The following is a 19484-nucleotide window of genomic DNA, read 5'->3' as shown; positions in this document are numbered from 1 at the left end:
GCCCCTTCGTGGACAAACATCTCACCATGGATGTTACTGCAGGAAAAGGGCTCCCTTCTTGGCAGGTAGCCATAGCCCAGATTTCCTAAATGAGTACTTTTAGATTGCTTTATTTTCACTGTAATATTGCTTTTATGTTAGTTAATTTTTGAGTGAAATATCCTTATGTGGACTTGCCCAAGATATTGGCCACAATCTGAAATAGAGCTTCTTGGGGGAAAATGTGATGGGAGTTTCAAACTCTGGAACAAAATAAACATGAAAGTCACTAAAACGTACCAATTACTGCACGCATACAATGTGTTAGCTGCTTTGCAAGCATGATCTCAGTTTACGCTCACATCAACACTTAGACATAGGAATTGTTATCCACGTTTTTCAGAAGAAGCTAAGACCGGGCAGGGAATAAATGTGTGACCTAAAGTCAGTACAGATACTGTAGAGCTGGTAAGTGGCAGAACTGAGATTCGCATCCTGGCTGTTTGATTCAAAATTCCAAGTTGTGCACAATAACAATACTGACTCTTGGCCCATTTGTAAATTGGACATGTCTATAATAAGTATTCTCATTACTGCTGTATTGAGACTTAGATTTGTTTTTATGTATTAATTACCAATCATTATGGCAGTTAAACTTCATGGAATATAATCTTTATTAAATCCTTTAAAAGCCTAGTAAAGTAAATACTTCTTTAATTTACATTTCCCCATGAAAAAACTCAGAATTCCAGAGATTAAATGAACTTACCAATGGCATTTTATTTTAGCCATACTAACATAGACATGCTTTGTGCCAGTTCTAAATGCTTTAGAAATATAAACTCATTTAATTCCACAGCCTCCTGCGAAACCAGTACTGTTTTCATCCAGATTTTACAAATGAGGAAACTGAGGCACCATAAGAATAAATAACTTGCTTCAGGCCACATGGGGGCAGAGACTGTATTTGAACCCAAGTTAGTTGGCTCTAATCAGTCTGTGCTGTCTCATGCTGCAAACTGATGAAAGCATGCATTGACTTTCAAGGCCAACCCTTAAACTCTGCTGTAGGAACAGCTATACAACGTTATTACAGTCAAGAAATTATACTTAGGATGACTATTAAAGGACAAAAATAGAACAGTCATGGTATAAGTTTCTATGTTGCTGCATAAGAATTATTAACTGGGTTGGAGCGCCTGCATGGCTCAGTTGGTTATGTGTCTGACTCTTGATTTTGGCTCAGGTCATGATCTCATGATTCGTGATATTGAGCCCCACATCCCGCTCTCTGCTCACAGCCTGCTTAGGATCCTCTCTCTCTTCCTTTCTCTCTGCCCCTCCTCCCCTCTCTCTCTCTCAAAAATAAATAAACTTAAAAAAATAATTATTAAATTTTTAACTGGATTCGTTCTCTTTCTTTCAAGATGATGTCTCATTCTTAAGATTTTCTGAATTAATATATTCCCATGGATTTAGAAAATGCAAGCACAGAGATGGTGTGGAATGGCCTGGGACTGGGTGGTAGCTGTGGCACCAAGTTAAAATATTTACGTTCAGGGGCACCTGGGTGGCTCATTTGGTTAAATGTCTGACTTCAGCTCAGGTCATGAACTCACAGTTCTTGAGCTCGAGGCCCCCATGGGGCTCTGTGCTGACAGCTCAGAGCCTGGAGCCTGCTTCGGATTCTGTGTCTCCCCCTCTCTCTGCTCCTCCCCCCCCCTCAAAAATAACTTAAGATTTAAAAAATATAAGGGGAGGGGAGGTGATGGGTATTTAAGACTGCATCTTTTGGGATGAGCACTGGGTGTTGTATGGAAACCAATTTGACAATAAATTTCATGTATTAAAAAATAAAATAAATAAAATATATATATTTGTGTTCATAAATTCAGTTAATAACATTCTAGTCATTCATTCACATTTGTAAAATTGAAGCCATCCCTTCCATAGATATTTAGTTGCTTTTGTGTTTTAGCATGAGCCTTTCAACTAAAACAGTTGTGGTTTTCAGAGTGAGCATCATATAAATATCAAATTAAGGCTCTTTGCTAAGTCTGAGAGTGTCTGGTGGTTGGAAGTTACTGCTCTTCTGCTTAGAAGTAAGAGCGATAGTGTCTGTAGAGTTTAGGTGAATGATGGCTCCATTTTGGAAGGTATATTAGACAGGAAGCCTCTGCTGGAGGCTGAGAGGACTCAATTCCATTTTTTCTTTTGGCGCAGACTGCTTTCTCTCCAGGGAGCCAAGTCTGTAATGAGGACATAAGTCAGGTAACACTATCAAGTGGAGGAGGCTATGCTTCACTCCAGAACAGCATTGATATATTCTTTGCTGACCAAGGTGCAGGACTGATTACACACAGAAGAGTGGATTCCAAAAGAAAGTTGTAGGCAGTTGCTATCATGTGCATTTACAAAAATAATGAGCTAGAGAGAACAGCTTGTCCTAAGACTTTGACTAGGGGCAAAAATAAAATATATATATATATATTTTTTTTTTTTTTTGAAGTAAAGGGAGTAGTGATCAGTAATAGTCTAATTTATAAGTTTCTGGTGAGTAGAAGCCTGGCAATTTTCCGTGAATATTCTATTCTTTATTTGAAATTGCGTCCTATTCCATTTTATTTGATTTAAGTAATATTTATTATATGAACACATAGTGGATGAATATAGAGTATATAACCATCCGATATTATAAGAAAGAGTGAAGCAACATAGGTTTATTAAACTGTATCTTTTCTTCCCCCTCAGACCTCTTTGTAGAAGTTTCCATGTCATTGTTGAAGTGCAGAGATCCCTAACACAATAGGATCAGACATATTCCATTAGAACGATAATCTCCTTAGAAGCAGGATCTAAATTCTGTGTGTGTGTGTGTGTGTGTGTGTGTGTGCGTGTGCGTGTGTGTGTGTGTAGACATTTACTCATTGTTCTTTTTCTGCTTTGAAGATATGTGACGTGAAAAATTAATCTGGCTAGGGAAAAAGAAACAAAAAGTGCATGAAAAAGTATGTTGTTGTTGTTGTTGTTGTTGTTGTTTTTACAAGGATCTAAGTATGCTAGGAATTTGCCAGAGATTTATCTCTTGCTCTTCCTGGAATCATCTCCTATATGATTTCCATAGTTTCCTACAGCCTAGGAAAACTTGTACAATATGATTCCTGGCTATGTCTCCACAGTTTAGACAGTCACAAATGTTCAACCATCTACTCATTTGACTCAATACATACCCTTCCTGGGTAGATGTGAACACACACAGTGAAGAATGGGTATCAAGTACATGCTTAGTTGTGCATCATACTCATTTGTATACAAGAACAGTGTGATATTGACATCAAATTACTTTCATCTTTGATTCTATTACATGAGTCTCTTTTGGGTCTTCCTACTATCATGCCATTCTCTGTAAAGTCTTTAGTCTTTTTTCAGCTTCTGCTTATCTTGTCTAGTTCTTAAATTCTGACATACCACAGGGAAGACTCAATTATCTGAAGCCATATCCCTTTGGTTCAAATCCATGCTCTACTCTAGGAGAGCTATTTGACTTTAGGAAAGTTATTTATCCTTTATGTGGTCCACCTGTGTATTGAGGGTAACACCAGTGTTATAATATGTTCAATATAAGTATTAGCTATGATTATTATTCCCCACAGGCAACTTATTTTATGCCTTCGGCTCTGCCTGCCATTTCTATGCCAAAGATTCCCAAATAGGCATCTTGTATGAGGACTCTTCTCCTCAGCTCCAGAATGTTATGCTAAAATTTCTGTTAGCTACCACTTTCTGGATTTACCATTCATCTCAAAGTAACATAAGTAAATCTAAACACATGACCTCATATTTTTTATTTTGGTGGATGGCAACATCCAAAATTTTCCCTCTCCTCATTTTGATCCCACATCTAGTATCAACTGTTATTATCAATATACCTTCCTGGTGTAGATTCTTTTTTACTAAAGACCTTATTTTTTTAGAGCAGCTATAGGTTTATTATAAAATTGAGAGGAAGGTATAAAGATCACCCATGTACTCCCTTCCCATATGTATGCACAGCCTCCCCCATTATCAGCATCACTGATCAGAATGGTGCATTTTTCACCAAGGATGAACCTCCATCATAATCACCCAAAGTTCATAGTTCACTTTAGGGTTCACTCATGGTGATGTGCATTCTATGGGTTTGGACAAATATATAATGAAATATACATCAGTACATTATACAGAGCTTTTTCACTGCCTTAAAATCTTCTGTGTTCTACATATTCTTCTCTCCCCATCACCCTCTACCCCTGACAACCAATGATTTTATTACCATCTCCGTATTTTGCCTTTTCCAGAATGTCATCTAGTTGGAATTATACAGTATATAATCTTCTCAGATTGGCTTTTTTCACTTCGTAATATACACTTCAGTTTTTTCCATGTATGTCATGGCTTGATAGCTATTGTCCTAGTAGCTGAATGATACTCTGTTGTCTGGATGTACCATGGTTTATTTGTCTCTTCACCTACTGAAGGACATCTTGCTTGCTCCCACATTTTGGCAATCGTGTACAAAGCTCCTATAAACATCGGTGTGCAGATTTGGGGGTGGATGTGAATTTTAAACTCTTTTGGGTAAGTACCAAGGGATGCAATTGCTGGATCATATGATAAAATATGCTGAATTTTGTAAGAAACCATCAAACTGTTTTCCAGTGTGCCTGTACCATTTTGAATTCCCAGCAGGAATGAGTGAGAGTTCCTGTTGTTCCATTTCTTCATCAGTATTTGGTGTTGTCTGTGTTCGAGATTTTGACCATTCTAATAGGTATGTAGTAGTATCCTACTGTTGGATTCTTTATAGGGCTGAAAAACCAAAGTATGATCCCAGAGAAAGGGAATATGTAAAGGCTAGCACTATTTTTAAGTTATATGGGACAGTTAAAAGAATTTGAAGACAGATCTTGACAATGTAGAGAGGAAAACACATGCTGAGGAGTAACATCCCTGGAGACAGATGGAAGAAAAAAGCTTCTGCTCCCTTATATTGCATACTATTAGGTTTTTTGAGGACCCAGAAACCCATACTATTGAATCACAAGAAAGTAAAATAAATAGGTTCCTTTCATGTACAGCTAAACCTCCACTGGAATTTGATCTATTTTTTCTAGAATAAGTGTCTGTGATACTATCATCAAAACTTCTTTTTTATAATAAACAGTCATAAATTCATTCCCTGTGAAAGTATGATAACAATATAATTATTGTACAAGATTGGTAAATTAGTCCAAATTTTATCTTGGTTTAAAAATAACAGTTCTCACTAATGGCAATAATCAGATTTTGCTTTCTCAGTTATCTTCAGTTTGGTAAAAGTATTCTTACTATTCAATTTACCACATAGTTTATAAGATGTCCAGAGGAAAGTTCCAAAAGTCCTTTACATAAGAACATTATCTGCCTCTCAATCCATAAAAGTTACAATTCCACTCTAGTTTTATTTACTGAGCTAAGTGCTCCCATAATAGGCTTTATCACTGATACCTTCCTCTAATAAAACAATAATTTTGTCAATTATTGAAATATTTAACTTGATTAATAACAAAACTCCATATTTATAAAAGGGGCTTCTATCGATTCTTTGTTCGGAGTATGCAGTAGATACAAAAACACCAGACTCAGATTGAATTTGCAGTCATGGCAATGAAGGGAAACATGATGGGTCAACTTGAGCTGCTTGATTATATTTGGTGGCAATAATCAAAGATTTAAACAAAATCATCCAACTTATATCGATTCCTATCAGTCTTGTATCATTTGATTTATATTGAAAGTATACATGTGTATTTGGCGAGATAAATATAAACAAAGAATAAAACACAGCAGCTTCGATAGTTTAGGATAATATACTTGATTATAAATTAGTTAGACAAAATAGCTCTTTAATATATTCTAAAATAATAAGGAGATAATACAATTTAATATAGAGAAGTATGTTTAATGATGATCATATAGTGGTGATATGTACACATATTTGAAGTATGTTATGTAGCAGGAAAATGACCCTGGAAAGCAGAGTCTTTTTTCTTTCTTTCTTTCTTTTTTTTTTTTTTTTAATTTATAAAGGAGGTTTTTTTTTTAATGTTTGTATTTATTTTTGAGACAGAGACAGAGCATGAGCAGGGGAGGGGCAGAGAGAGAGGGAGACACAGAATCTGAAGCAGGCTCCGGGCTCTGAGCTGTCAGCACAGAGCCCGACGTGGGGCTCAAACTCACAGACTGTGAGATCATGACCTGAGCTGAAGTTGGACACCCAACCAACTGAGCCACCCAGGAGACCCATGGAAAGCAGAGTCTTGATGCTATTCTGGGAATTGACACTAACAGATCATGGACACATCACTTCTATTATCTCTGCCAGATTTCTTTCATGAACATGATAATGTTGGTATAGATGTGTTGCCCAAATAGTGCTTTTTGAAATATTCCTCTAGAAATTTTAGCAGGTCATTGAAAAGGGGTTGATTGATCACATATGTTTGGGAAATAGTGTTTTTTATATCCTGTCTTGAAAATTCACAGTGCATATTTGAAAATGAAAGACTCTAAATAAATTAAGGTTGTGATTTACTTTTTTGGAGGGAACAATTGTTTAACAAGGTTAATTGAATTTGGATCACATTTTTATGTTACCTTTATACACATTTAGAAGCTAGATACCTTCTAAAGTCTTTCCATTTTTTAAAAACCATAATTATATCTCAGAAATCATTGAAGTAACATGCCAGATAAAAAGAAATAAGTCTTTATCAATCTCATCTAAGCTAGTGAGCAATGGCAGAAATAAAGATTTTGATGCATTTTGTCTTTACCAGACATTCACGGTTACAGAAGTATGGACTCTCTATTTCACTGGTAAAATGTATTTTTCTGAGCACAGCATTACAATGCCTTCATTCCTTTACTCCACATTCATTGAGATCAAGGGTCAGTGATAAGGATTTTCTGGGTGAGAGGAGGAAGGCAATTTGAAGTATAACATTAGATTAATATCTACTGATGAAATCTTTCCTTAGGAACAGGTCAGCAGGCTTGTAAGTTGGCTAAATGGTCATATCTTAGCTATGCCTGTTTGAAATGCTGGGCTCTGTTTCAGGAGAACACCTGAGGCTTTCCCTTACCAAAGGGTATCGACAATATCTTTAAGTCTATTTACTACACAGTCTGTTTCCCTCTCATTTGGAAAGAAAATGTCTGAGAGTTTGGGCTTGATAAAAGTTTGCAGAAATTACAACCATTTACATGTAAAAAAAATTAAATACACATTATGGAAAATGTACCTTTTCTCTTTGAGTCTTTAGAAATCACATACGTTTCTCCATCTTAAGATAGTGAAATGACTACTCTCTAAACCAACTGGCCTTCCCTCCCTGCTGTTCCCATGGAAATTATTAACAAGATATACAAATAGGAAAAAGCTACATCAGTGCAGAAAACTAATAAAATCTATCACTGAAGACCACTAGAAAACGAGTCTTTGTTATATCTAGACGGATGGGATAAGTTTAAAGGATAGCGTGGAAAAAACTCTTGGGATTATCCCTTATATTATTGTACTTGGAGATAAATGGCACAAAAGGGCAGTAATATCGCTGAGACAAAATGGAAACCGTGAAGAGGAAGTTAAAGTTCATGGGATCATCAGTCCAAAAAGGAGATACTTGGGGGCTATCCTGTGAATTGTGTGGCCAAACCAGGCAGAGTGCAGATCCCTACAACACGCATTTATGCTACAGGAGAGCTTCATAGGAGCAAATCTGCATGGTGTATACAGTAGTCAGTGACCATTAGATTGGAGGGTAAATAAAATTAGTTGAATAAAAGGGCAATAAAACACAGAGTAGATATACAGTTGCCCCATGAACAACATGGATTTGAATTGTATGGGTCCCCTTATATGTGTTTTTTTACAGTAGAGTACTGTAAATATATTTTGTCTTCCTTATGATTTCCTTAATAACATTTTCTTTTGTCTACTTTGTTGTAAGAATATATTATATAATACAAAATATATAATTAATTGACTATTATTGGTAAGGCTTCTAGTCAGTGGTAGGCCATTAGTTGTTAAGTTTGGGAGGAGTCAGAAGTTATACATGGATTTTCAACTGTACAAGAGATTGGTATCCCTAACCCCTGTTTTATTTAAGTGTCAACTATATTTTATAAGGATGCCTGGTAGATGAGGGAGCAGGAGGTGAATCCAGCCCACATACTTAGTGCCAAGATGTAGGTCTTACCAAGTGGGTGCTGCATCTACCTAGAGGAAGGGTAACATTTTTACCTCACAAAACTGCCATCTGTCCAGAAGATACAAAAGTCAGGGTAAGCTAATATCAGACCTCAAGAAAAGCATATTTCAAGTGAAGTTTTCATAGACAATATTGGTGCTTCCCATGCAGTGGGCCACAGCACACGCAGATGTTCAAAAACTCAACTGCATATCCTTTCAGCATCCCTTAAGACCTAGGGTAGGCTGGAACCCTAGGGGTCATTCCTTTCCAGCTCAAGAAACCATATCTGTTTATCCCTGCTTGCCATACATTTCCTAAGCCTGCTGTGCCATGAAAAAGGTGTGAAAGCACTGGCCATGAACAATTTACATATTCAATCAACTACTAATTATCATTTTCCCATGATGTGCTTTGTTCTGGAGAATAGCTGGACAAAAGAGCCAAGAGCCCTCTATGCATTCTTTATTCCCCTACATGACAATATCTTTTGCAACGTGTTCCTAATGTTACTCTTCATCCTACTAACATGTAGCTCTTCTTCATAACCCCTAGCATCTTAATCCATAGGATCACAAAGTTCCAGATGTCATCATCATTAACCTGAAGAGTGATAATTAATTCGTTAACTGTGCAGTGTGAGTGCATGTGTGTGAGTGAATATGCATTATGAATATGTGTGTTGGGTAAGATAAGGATTAATACTAAAAAAAATAATGCATCTCAAAAGTGTAGCTCAGGTCAGTACAATTTGAGTGTTGAGTATCTCTAGAAAGTTTCCAGACAGAAACCAGTAGAGGAGGAGCAGAGACAGAGGGAGACACAGAGGTCGAAGCAGGCTCCAGGCTCTGAGCTGTCAGCACAGAGCCTGGCGTGGGGCTCGAACTCTTGAACCATGAGATCGTGACCTGAGCTGAAGTTGGCCGCTTAACCGACTGAACCACCCAAGCACCACCCCCCACTTAAATTTTCATACGTGAATGTAGAGCTCCACTTAGCCCTATTTTGGGATTTTTTTAAAATAGAAGTTATGTTCAGATGTTTTTAGCAAATTCTGAATATAAACTCATTATTTCATTACTGTTCTTTCCCTACTAGTCTGCTGTCTTTGTTCTGCTCCTTTTTGTGGACTACTATTCAGTTTTCCTGGTTATCGTAATGTACCCAGCACAGTGCTTGACACATCATGGATGTTGAATTAATGTAATTCTCACTTTTCTTACAGTTTCTATTTGAGTTCATCTTTTCTTAAGTTTTCTCTCTCCTATATAGTCTACCAAAATTTTTTTTTCTCCACACAACATTCTGTATATAAACTGAGCTGACATTTTTCACAATTCTAGGCTTCATCATATTTGCAAATTAAAGACTATGTCAACTTAAATTGTACTTTCAATATACTAAAGGCCTAGTGACTGTCACTCAAAACAAATATATTAGGCCAATTTTTTTGGAAAAACTATCAAATCCATAATACTTCTTTCTGAGTGTGGTTCTGTTCTAATATTTACTCCTGAAGTGAGAAGCCGCAATTAATTGGACCTGGGTCTTTTCCTCTCACACATCTCTTTACTTACCACTTGTCCAAATTCTATATTAGGAAGGGAGACAGGGAGCAGAGGTAAAGGCCTCTTTCCAAGTTTTCAAACCTTCCCCCTGCGTGCCCTTGAGAACTAAGGCTCAAAATTATGTAGATGCTGTTCCCTTTGAGATAAAAGGAGATACTGTTACCCCACGTGGTGAATAAATCATAATAAATCTAAGACACAGAACAAGATGAGCATTAGCAAGAGACCAGTGAGCAAGTTTGAAAAATGAGGATTAGCCAATTGCTCCCTAATGTCAAACCAGGATCCAGTAGAAATAATCATTCTGGCATCTGACAGAGGAAGGTCAAAGGTCAGGATTTGATGTCACCATAGTCTGATTTCCCAACTTCATTGAGCAGGTGCTTAATAAAGCATGATTATTTGTTATGTTTAAAGAGTGCAGAACAAAGCATGATGTAGAATGATTCCAGCTCTGTTATTCTGGTGAGAACACTGTAACCTTTCTGTGAATGACAGTTACCTAGGGTCATTACTTTGTCAGAGTTGATCTCTTTGCCTCAAAGTATGGAACGCAAAACTATTATATTACATGAAACTACTAATGTCACTGATGCATCTTCAGTGATTATAAAGAAGAAAGAATTTAAGGTCAGCAGAAAGAGCCCAGAATGACTGGGTGATTAGATAAAAACGTGTTTTACTGAGACATGTAAGTGCAAAGGTTGTGTACAACTGGCAGAATTTTTCACACAGTTTATTCATAGAAAGAAAGAGAATGAGAGCAAGAAGAAGATTGAGAGCAAGAAAGAGAAAGAGAGAGAAAGAGAGAAAGGATCTTTTCACAACACAATCAATGCTGACTGTTCTAAGAAGTTTCAGTTAGTGAAGACATCATTAAACATAACAAACCTAATATCAGGAGTTTAAAACATTGCTTACTAGGCCCATTTCCTTATCCTTCTGTCTCCTTCTCTTTTTGTTCTTAGAAGTCATTTAAGTTAACAAATTTAATACTTAAACAATTAGAAAGGTCAGAAGCTCAGGAATCAGAACAACTGTCTACATTTGAATCCCATGTTCCCCACTTAATGCACCAATCTTTTTAAGCATGTTTGTTAACCTCTTTGTATCTCTGTTACTTTGAAAAAAATTTTTTTGATGTTTATTTATTTTTGAGAGAGACAGAGACAGAGCATAAACCGGGGAGGGGCAGAGAGAGGGAGACAGAGAGTCCGAAACAAGCTCCAGGCTCTGAGCTGTCAGCACAGAGCCTGATGCAGGGCTCGAACCCATGAACCGTGAGATCATGAACTGAGCCTAAGTCAGATGCTTAACCGACTGAGCCACCTAGGCATCCCTGTATCTCTGTTACTTTGAAATAACAATACACAATTATGAGAATTAACAAGTGACAATCTTTGTAAAATAAATACTTGTTGAAAACTTAACCGACACTCAAGCACACTGGTCTCTATGCCTCCTGGTATTTATGCCCTTGTGTATTTCCCTTGCACCTTGAATCTGTGCTGGCTCTGAGACTCACTTTAAGCAACAGCATGCAGCAGACATAACACTGTACAAGTCTCAGATCTAAGCCTTGCAAAGGCCTGGAAGTTTCTACCTTTGAGTCTTTGGGGGACCTGAAATATCATGCACTAAATGTGACCACTGTGCTGGAGAGACCATCTGGAGAGACCACATAGAGAGGAAATGTGGAGGGAGAGCCCTGAGGCCATACAAAAGGAGAGAGAGGCCTGGCTGGCCATCCCAGTATCCCAGCTCAGCTCTGCCTTTCAGCTCTTCCAGCCTGGGAGCCAGACCTGTGATGGGGCCACGTTTTACAGTCCAGCCTCAGTGGTTCTCTAACACTGTCAGCATGAGAGACATAAAGAAAGACCAGGAAATGACTACAAGGGCAACTCAAAGAATTATGAGATAAAGTAAACTGTTGTTATGTTGAGGCACTGATTTGGGAGAAGAAAGTTTCTTATATATAGATAGCAGAAAGAGGCAATAAGGAAAAGGTGGGTGTTCTGTTCAGTGTGGTAGCATACTACCAAAAAATATTATAATATATGTTATCAATTGTATATCAATTACTTATTGAAATGATAATATTTTGTTTATATTGGGCTACATGAAATAAAATATATTATTAATATCAATCTCACCTATTTCTTTGTACTGTGTGAAATTTGTCTTCTAGAAAAATTAAAATTACACAAGTGTTTGGCATTGTATTTCTATTTGACAGAATAGTTATAAAGAGTTAAACCTAGAATTGGTTTTAGAATAGACTTTGCTTTTGAGAAGAGGTTTAGATCCCATATACCCTGCACCCAGTTTCTACTATGAACATTTTATATTAGTGTGGCTCATTTATTACAATGAATAGATTAATACTAATATATTATCATTAACTAAGTTCCATTCTTTATTCAGATTTCCTTAGTTGTCATATAATGGCCTTCATCTATTCTAGGATCTTATCCAGGATACGATATTACATTTAGTCATTTTGTCTTCTTAGACTCTTCTTGGCTGTCACAGTTTCTCAAACATTCTTTGTTTTTAATGACTCAGGTGGATTGATTAATGGCCCTTGGGATATAGTCCCATGTCCCAATCCCTAATGCCTGAGAATGTGACTTTATTTGGAAATAGGTTGTTTTTGTTTTTATATGTAATTAATATATAAGTAAGCTGAGGATCCTTCAGATGAGACTGTCCTGGGTTATGGGGGTGGACTCTCAATCCAATGATAAGTGTTCTTACAAGAGACGAATAAAGTGGAGATAAGCAGACAGAAGAGGAAGAAGCAATGCAAACACAGAGGTGGGAGTGATGCATCCACAAGCACAGGAATGCCAACAACTACCAGAAGCTGGAAGAGTCAAGGGACAGAATTTCTCCCAGAACCTCTGAAGGGAGCACAGCCCTCCCAACACATTTGGAAAACAATGACTTTGACAGTTGTGATAGTACTGGTCAGGTATTTTCTCCCATGCCCCTTATAAAATTCATCTGGTGTTTTTCTCATAGTTAGCATTCTTGGAAGGAAGATTGGAGAGATGAAGTGCCATTTTCTCATATTGCATCAAATGTACATGCTATCAACATGATTTGTTGATATCACTGTTGGTTTTGACCTTGAACCTCTAGGTCAGAAAATGTTTCTCTTTTATGAAGATACTATTTCCCCCCAACCTCCTTCTCCATATTGTAACCTTTGGGAGGAATTTTGACAAGCCTGTTTAAAACTGATAATCAACTGGGGTGACTGGGTGTCTCAGTCAGTTGAGAGTCCTGTTTTGGCTCAGGTCATGATCTTACGGTTTGTGAGTTTGAGCCCTGCATCAGGCTCCCTGCTGTCAGTGCAGAGCCTACTTTGGATCCTCTGTTCCCCTCGCTCTCTGCTCCTCCCCCATTAGCATTCTCTCTCTCAAAAATAGATAAAACATTTATAAAAAAAAAAAACGACAACAACTTATAATCAATTGGAGGGAAGAAATAGCCATGAAAGCTCCTGAGAGGGAGCATAGATACTGGTGACTACTGGTCAAGGACAAAAACAGAACAATAGCAACCACAGTGCAAAATTGGTAAGGCCACATTCAAAAATTAGGAGACCTTTATTCTTCTGAAATAAGAAGAAATAAATAAAGGAGAGGTAAGGAGATAGAAATATTGACTAGGTAATGCAAAGGAAAGTTAAAGACCTCATAGATAAAGGCCCCTTCTCAAGAAAGTACAATTCAATTCAATGCAAAAAACATTGAGACATATTATATACCAGACACTGAACTTGTACCCTGAAGAATCCAAATTTAGCGAGATTGAAATTTAGCAAGATTGAATTTCTGTCTTAAGATATTTATCATTTGAAAATGAAGGATATCATATGAATAAGGTATAAAAATAAACACAGCAATGTAGGATATTTTTAAAAGGCAATAGCATTCACATCCATCTAAAACTCAGGAAAGTTTCCAAAGATCAGCTGGTATTTGAGAGAAAACCCACTAAACCACAAAACCTGACATGGTAGCATGACCTAAAAATAATTGTCAAAATAGTTCTCAACTTTGCAGGTTCTGACATGCTGTTTGTCACTGACCCAGAATTGATTAGACTTGGGGATGGAACTCAAGCCAAGAAAAATCATAAAAATATAAACCAGGATGAAAAGTATTAATTATTATGGGAGCTAAAACTATCAGACAGGTTGAATGTGGAAAAAATTGTATGAAAAATTTAAGTGATAAAAGATTGCTTGATGAGCCTTGAATGGGAGGATAGAGTATTCGTTATTTACATGGGTTCAGATATAAAGGCATTAACCTGGCAAGCTTCAGTTCCACGGTCTATAAAAAATGAGACTAGAAATAGCTCCTGTATCAAAGGATCAAATGAAGTAAGTCATGCTTAGCACAGGGTCTGGAACATAATCAACTCCCAGGAATTATTACCATTCCTATGACCATTATTATTTGCTTAGCCATTGTGTTCCTTCCCCATCCTGGTTTCCTTCAATATGGCAGCAGCTCATACCCATTCATGTTCCTCTAGTAGCTCGCAAAGTGTTTGGCCCAAGAAAACATGAAATATGTGAGCTTAGTCTACTTAATTATGGAAAAGTTGGTTGTATCAAGGAACAAGAAGTAGAAGTGATTTAGAGGGCTGATAGAAACAATGTGTTTCAAACCAATCTGATCTTTTAAAAAAAAAGTTAAAAATGAAGACATTATCCATTACAAATGTCTTGTGAAAGGCCATTTTAATGTTCATGAATATGTACATTTAAAAAATATACACGTGACAAAGCTACAGTTCCCTTTGCAGCAGCACTGGGTCCTGCTCTTGATCACATGAAAAGAATTAAAGACAAGCATGAGGGAGTGGGGGGTGGGGTGGTTTGTGGTTTGGAGACTTGGTTGTTATTTATAAGTAGAAAATGGAAGAGAAGGTGTCATAAACTGAAACTAGGGAGGTCTAATACTAACTAAGTCACAGGGTTGTCTCTGTGGACTGAGTTAAGCCCCTTAACAACTTCTCTGTTTTATTTTCTCCATCTGTTTTACCAGGCTATTGGGAGGATTATTTAGTTAATGTTGAAGACTATATTTATCAATTCCACAAAATGTCTGTTATTTAATGATGAGAGAACACTAAGCGACGCTGTGGGAGTATCACAGGGGCGAGCAACAGTGCTATTGTCAGCTGAGTCCTTCAGAGACCCACAGGACAAAATATGATATGCAGTTCTCAAGCATTTGGAATTGTGTTTCAATAATTATTTCTCCTTCTTGCTCCCCCAAGTCAATTGGGTTTTCCACTTTGTGGGCTTGACAAGCAATTTGTTTTTTATGGTGGTAGAATTTTTGAGTGGTCTCAACATTATCCCCAAAGTGATTTCTCGAAACAGAAATTACAGTGACACAATGCACTACAAAGTGATAACCTTTTTTTTTTTCCCTGCATATTCTGAATGTGAATGCTTCACTGTAACTTTGAATCTCATCAAAGAGTTTTGTTCTTCCTTTAGTGACAGAAACAGTCTCATTTTTAGTAATCCAATCCTAAACTACAGACTGGGAAGTCCTCAATGTATCACATTTAAATATAATTTTTCTATAGGATATACAATACGGAGAAATTCTGAATGAGAAATAATCACATATGCTGACTGCTTCAAGGAGAAAAGAATTTCCTTTGTGAATCAGCGTTTGCAAACAGTCTGCATTTTAACAATTCCATAATAGATCTCATTCTGAGTCAGATTTAGCATACTTTGATTTCTAGTTGTGGAACACTATCTCAGTACCTCGTAATGTGCAACTATACACAAATCTTCTTACTTGAGAAGAGGACCATAGGGAAGAAAAATATGCCAAGGCACTCTTAATCAGCATACAATACGTCAGTCTTACAATAAGGCCTAGTAAATAAAATCCCCTCTAAAATGAAACCTCCGTATGAGGTAAATCAGTTCTTTCAGGTCAGTAGGGTAACATTTGGTAAATTACCTCTGTTCCTTCCTACCACAAGAGATTGATATTACTTCACATATGTGGGCTAGTAATGCTCACCACGCATCAAACTCTTCTGAATTGCTCTAAGGATCATGCCCGGTTTGAATAAGACTGAAAATATTATTAATGGATAATTTAGACTTTAGGCCTCAGGCTGGATTCATGCTGTTACTCGGTCAGGATACTGGCACTCTCCCTCCTTTAATTTATGTTTGCACAACAGTGACATGAGCTAAGCTCGAATATCCTTCCAGAAATCTGGCCTGCATCCCTCTTTGTGTGGGTTTAATTTGCACCCTTCTTAGTATTTTTGTGTGTTATAGTTGCTTTCATACCAGGTTGAATGGAATTTCAGACACGAGTGAAAGGAGTTCCATTTTTATAACTCAAAATTAATCATGCCCCAGCATCATGAATGTAGCTCTCTGGGCGGTAATCCTGGAGTTAATGTTCTCCCTTGAAAATGAAAACACTCATTTAGGATCTTTATTGAAGGTTATCATGTCTACAGAGCGCGTGTTTGGCGTGACTTTAGAATGTGGCTCCAGTAATTTCTACTGTGCTGCATGTTAATCATGTTAATTCAGGGGCTCAATTTCATATCAGAATCATAAACAGAGCTGGAGTCCCGGATGTATTTTAACATGGAGGAAGGTGGTGGTAAATGAGATGTCCAGGAAGGGTCAGCAGATGCTCAAAGCAAGTATTATAGAAGGTGGAGGCTAAGAGACAGATTCGGTGAGCCGACTGCTTAAAATCTCTTGACTTTTTTGCCCCTCTGTACTACCAAAGGGGCTTGTAGTCGATAAACATTTGTTTGAATTGACAATCACTCCTGGAAAAATTAGGAAAACTCCGCCTATGCACTCCAACATAAATTTCACATTTCGGCGGCCTCCATTCCTGCTGCCTTCTCCAATCAACCAATTCTCCTTCCTACCTAAACCCTCAAAGTCCCACCAGGTGGATCCTGCCTCCTGTCCAACCACCCAAAGCAGCCATGGATCGTAGCACAAAAGTCAGCTCTGCCTCATCGCTCATGTGTCAGTGATTATTTGAATGAGTTGGAAGTTGACTAAAAAGCTTAACAATCATTTGAATATTTGTGTGTGAGGGGGTGGTTTTCTAGGTAACATTCACATTTTAATACTGTCTTTTAATTATGTGAACTAAAAGTAGCGGTAGGTGAGTAAGGAGGTGGCTGTCTGCCTCACCCCCACCTCTAAGAAAACCAGCTTCATCTGTGACTTTGCATATGATAAGCTCCCTCCCCCGCCCCTCCCTTTGCTTTGCTTGATGGACACCTAACCTGTGGCAGATCAAATTAACTCTTCAGGGAATTAAAACTTGAGAATCAAAGAGGGAATTAATTAGCTTGTGGAGCAACACTGAAGAAACAACAACAAAAAAAAGCCAAGTGGAACCATGTATTACAGGTAACATTTCTCGATGTCCTTTTGCGAGTGAATGAATAAAGGGAAGTCAGTCTGTAAAAAGCAAAAGAAAATAAAGCAAGTTGGTTGAAGAAGTTAAAGATGAGTTTCTTTTGTGAATATAGGAAGTAGAATGAGCTCTTAATTACTTTTCTATTCTTCTGAGGCCTGACTTTCATCTTGTGTGTGGGTTTTACAAGATACTCACAAAGTTTCCATTCTCTTCCTGCCACAGAGCAAGTTCTTTTCCCAGCGCTCTTCTGTATTTTCTTGTTCTCTCCCTCCCTCCATCTGTTTCTCATCCTCTCCGCCTTTCTCTTTTTCTGTCTCTCAAGCTTGTTACCCCTCACACTCACTCATTCTTCAGCAATCTCTCTCTCTCTCTCTCTCTAGTTTTCCCTCGGTCTCTGTTTCTTCCTCTCCGTCTCTCTTTAAACTTGCATTACTCTAGATTTATCTTCCTTGCAATTTGATAGGATGATGAAGTGTTGAATCACCTTCGTAGGACCAGGGGGCAATCCAAGTTTATTTATAAGTGAATATTGTGTTTTGGGGGATTTCCTCTGTGCCCCTTAAATCACACCCACTTTTACCTGAGTGCTTGTGAGAATAGCATTGGTGGTAATGCTCTCTAAAATGCTGGCTATTAAAGGCTCTGCTGGCCTAATTTGAAAAATAGCATGAACTGTTAGCACAGCTATGATCTATTTTCAGACGTGAGAATGGAAATTGTGAGGTCTGGGGCCTGGAGGTATTACTGTTATCTCATTGGTATACTATTTAGTGACACACTGATGGGGGTGCCAGTCCATTAACTAATACTCTCTTGATATTTCCAACTCTTCAAGCCTTCTCCCAACTGCCGCTTCTGAAATCATGGAGTAGAAGAAAGATGTAAATGTAGAAATTTGAAATTAAATCTTATGGTAGTTCACTGAACATAAAGGCCTGGGGGCTCTTCCAACTATTTTGAAGTCTAAGAATGATATAGGAGAAAGGGACCCTCACCTTCTGTATGGAGCTACCGTTTCACATGTGGTCATTTTAATGAGACGCACTTATCACCTGACTAAAAAAGTCATCGTCCTAAATGACCTAAGGTTATTCCCTTATCTTTTCCCAAATTAAGTACTCTGTTAAATTATTCCCCTTGGATTATACATTATCTCAAAAATACACATTACTTTGAAAGAGTTTGTAATGTTACATTCACATGTTAAACTATAATCAAAACAACCTCATGTACCCACCAACTAGTTTAAGAAATAGAACACTCAGATATAATGTAAGCCCCTACTGTACCTTTGATATAAATTTTACTCTTTCCTTTCAATGCATTTCCTTCTTCTCCTTCATCCAAACTCCACCCATATTTCCTTCCTAGGACGCCAGAACAAGGAAGAATATAAGAGAGTATTTATCCCTGCCTTGTTCTTATTCTTTTCAGTATTTCACCATTAAATATGTTTATTCTAAGTTTTTTGTTGTCTTTTCTATGCCTTTTTCTATGTCTTTTCTATGTCTTTAAGCAGAATGGGAAAGTTTACTTACAGTCCTGGTTTACTGAAAGCTTTTTTTCAGGAATAGAGATTGAATTTTGACCAGTTTTTTTCCTACATCTATTGAATGAACATATTATTTTTTCTTTATTCTGTATCAGATACTGACTATAAATTCTAGCTTCTGACCCATAATTCTCATGGGGGATAATCCAATCGGTCCAGTGTCAGGTGTGAATGTGGGTCCAGCTAAGTACAACTTAGGGGAGGAGACAGGTTAAGTAAGTCCATGTAGATAGATCATTGCCCACTGAGTAAAACTGTGGTTAAAGATCCAGTGATCAAGGATATGGCATGTCCAAATCATATGTGATCAGAGGACAATTGTTACTTCTAATATACCTTCTTTGTTGGTATTTTAACTTGATTTATTTAATAGTTCCTCCTCCAACTAAAGGCAGTTGTTCACTTAATAAAAGATAAATGCAAAATGTCATTAGCCTTCATTAAATGCTTATATCAAATCACAAAAGAAAACAACTTCAAAAATAGAATCAATAAGCCATCAGAAAGCCATTCTTTTTAAAGTATTTTTTATTTATTTCTGTATTTTTTATTATTGAAAGAACATATAAGATTCTTCAAGTTAGATTAAGGCTACATTTTTTTTTTTAATGTCTATTTGTTTTTGAGAAACAGGGAGACAGACATGAGTGGG

Source organism: Panthera onca, chromosome A2 (genome assembly GCF_046562875.1).
Source record: "Panthera onca isolate mPanOnc1 chromosome A2, mPanOnc1 haplotype 2, whole genome shotgun sequence".
Classification (NCBI taxonomy): Eukaryota; Metazoa; Chordata; class Mammalia; order Carnivora; family Felidae; genus Panthera; species Panthera onca.
The sequence above is the reverse complement of the archived record's forward strand: the minus strand, read 5'-3'. Positions refer to the sequence as shown.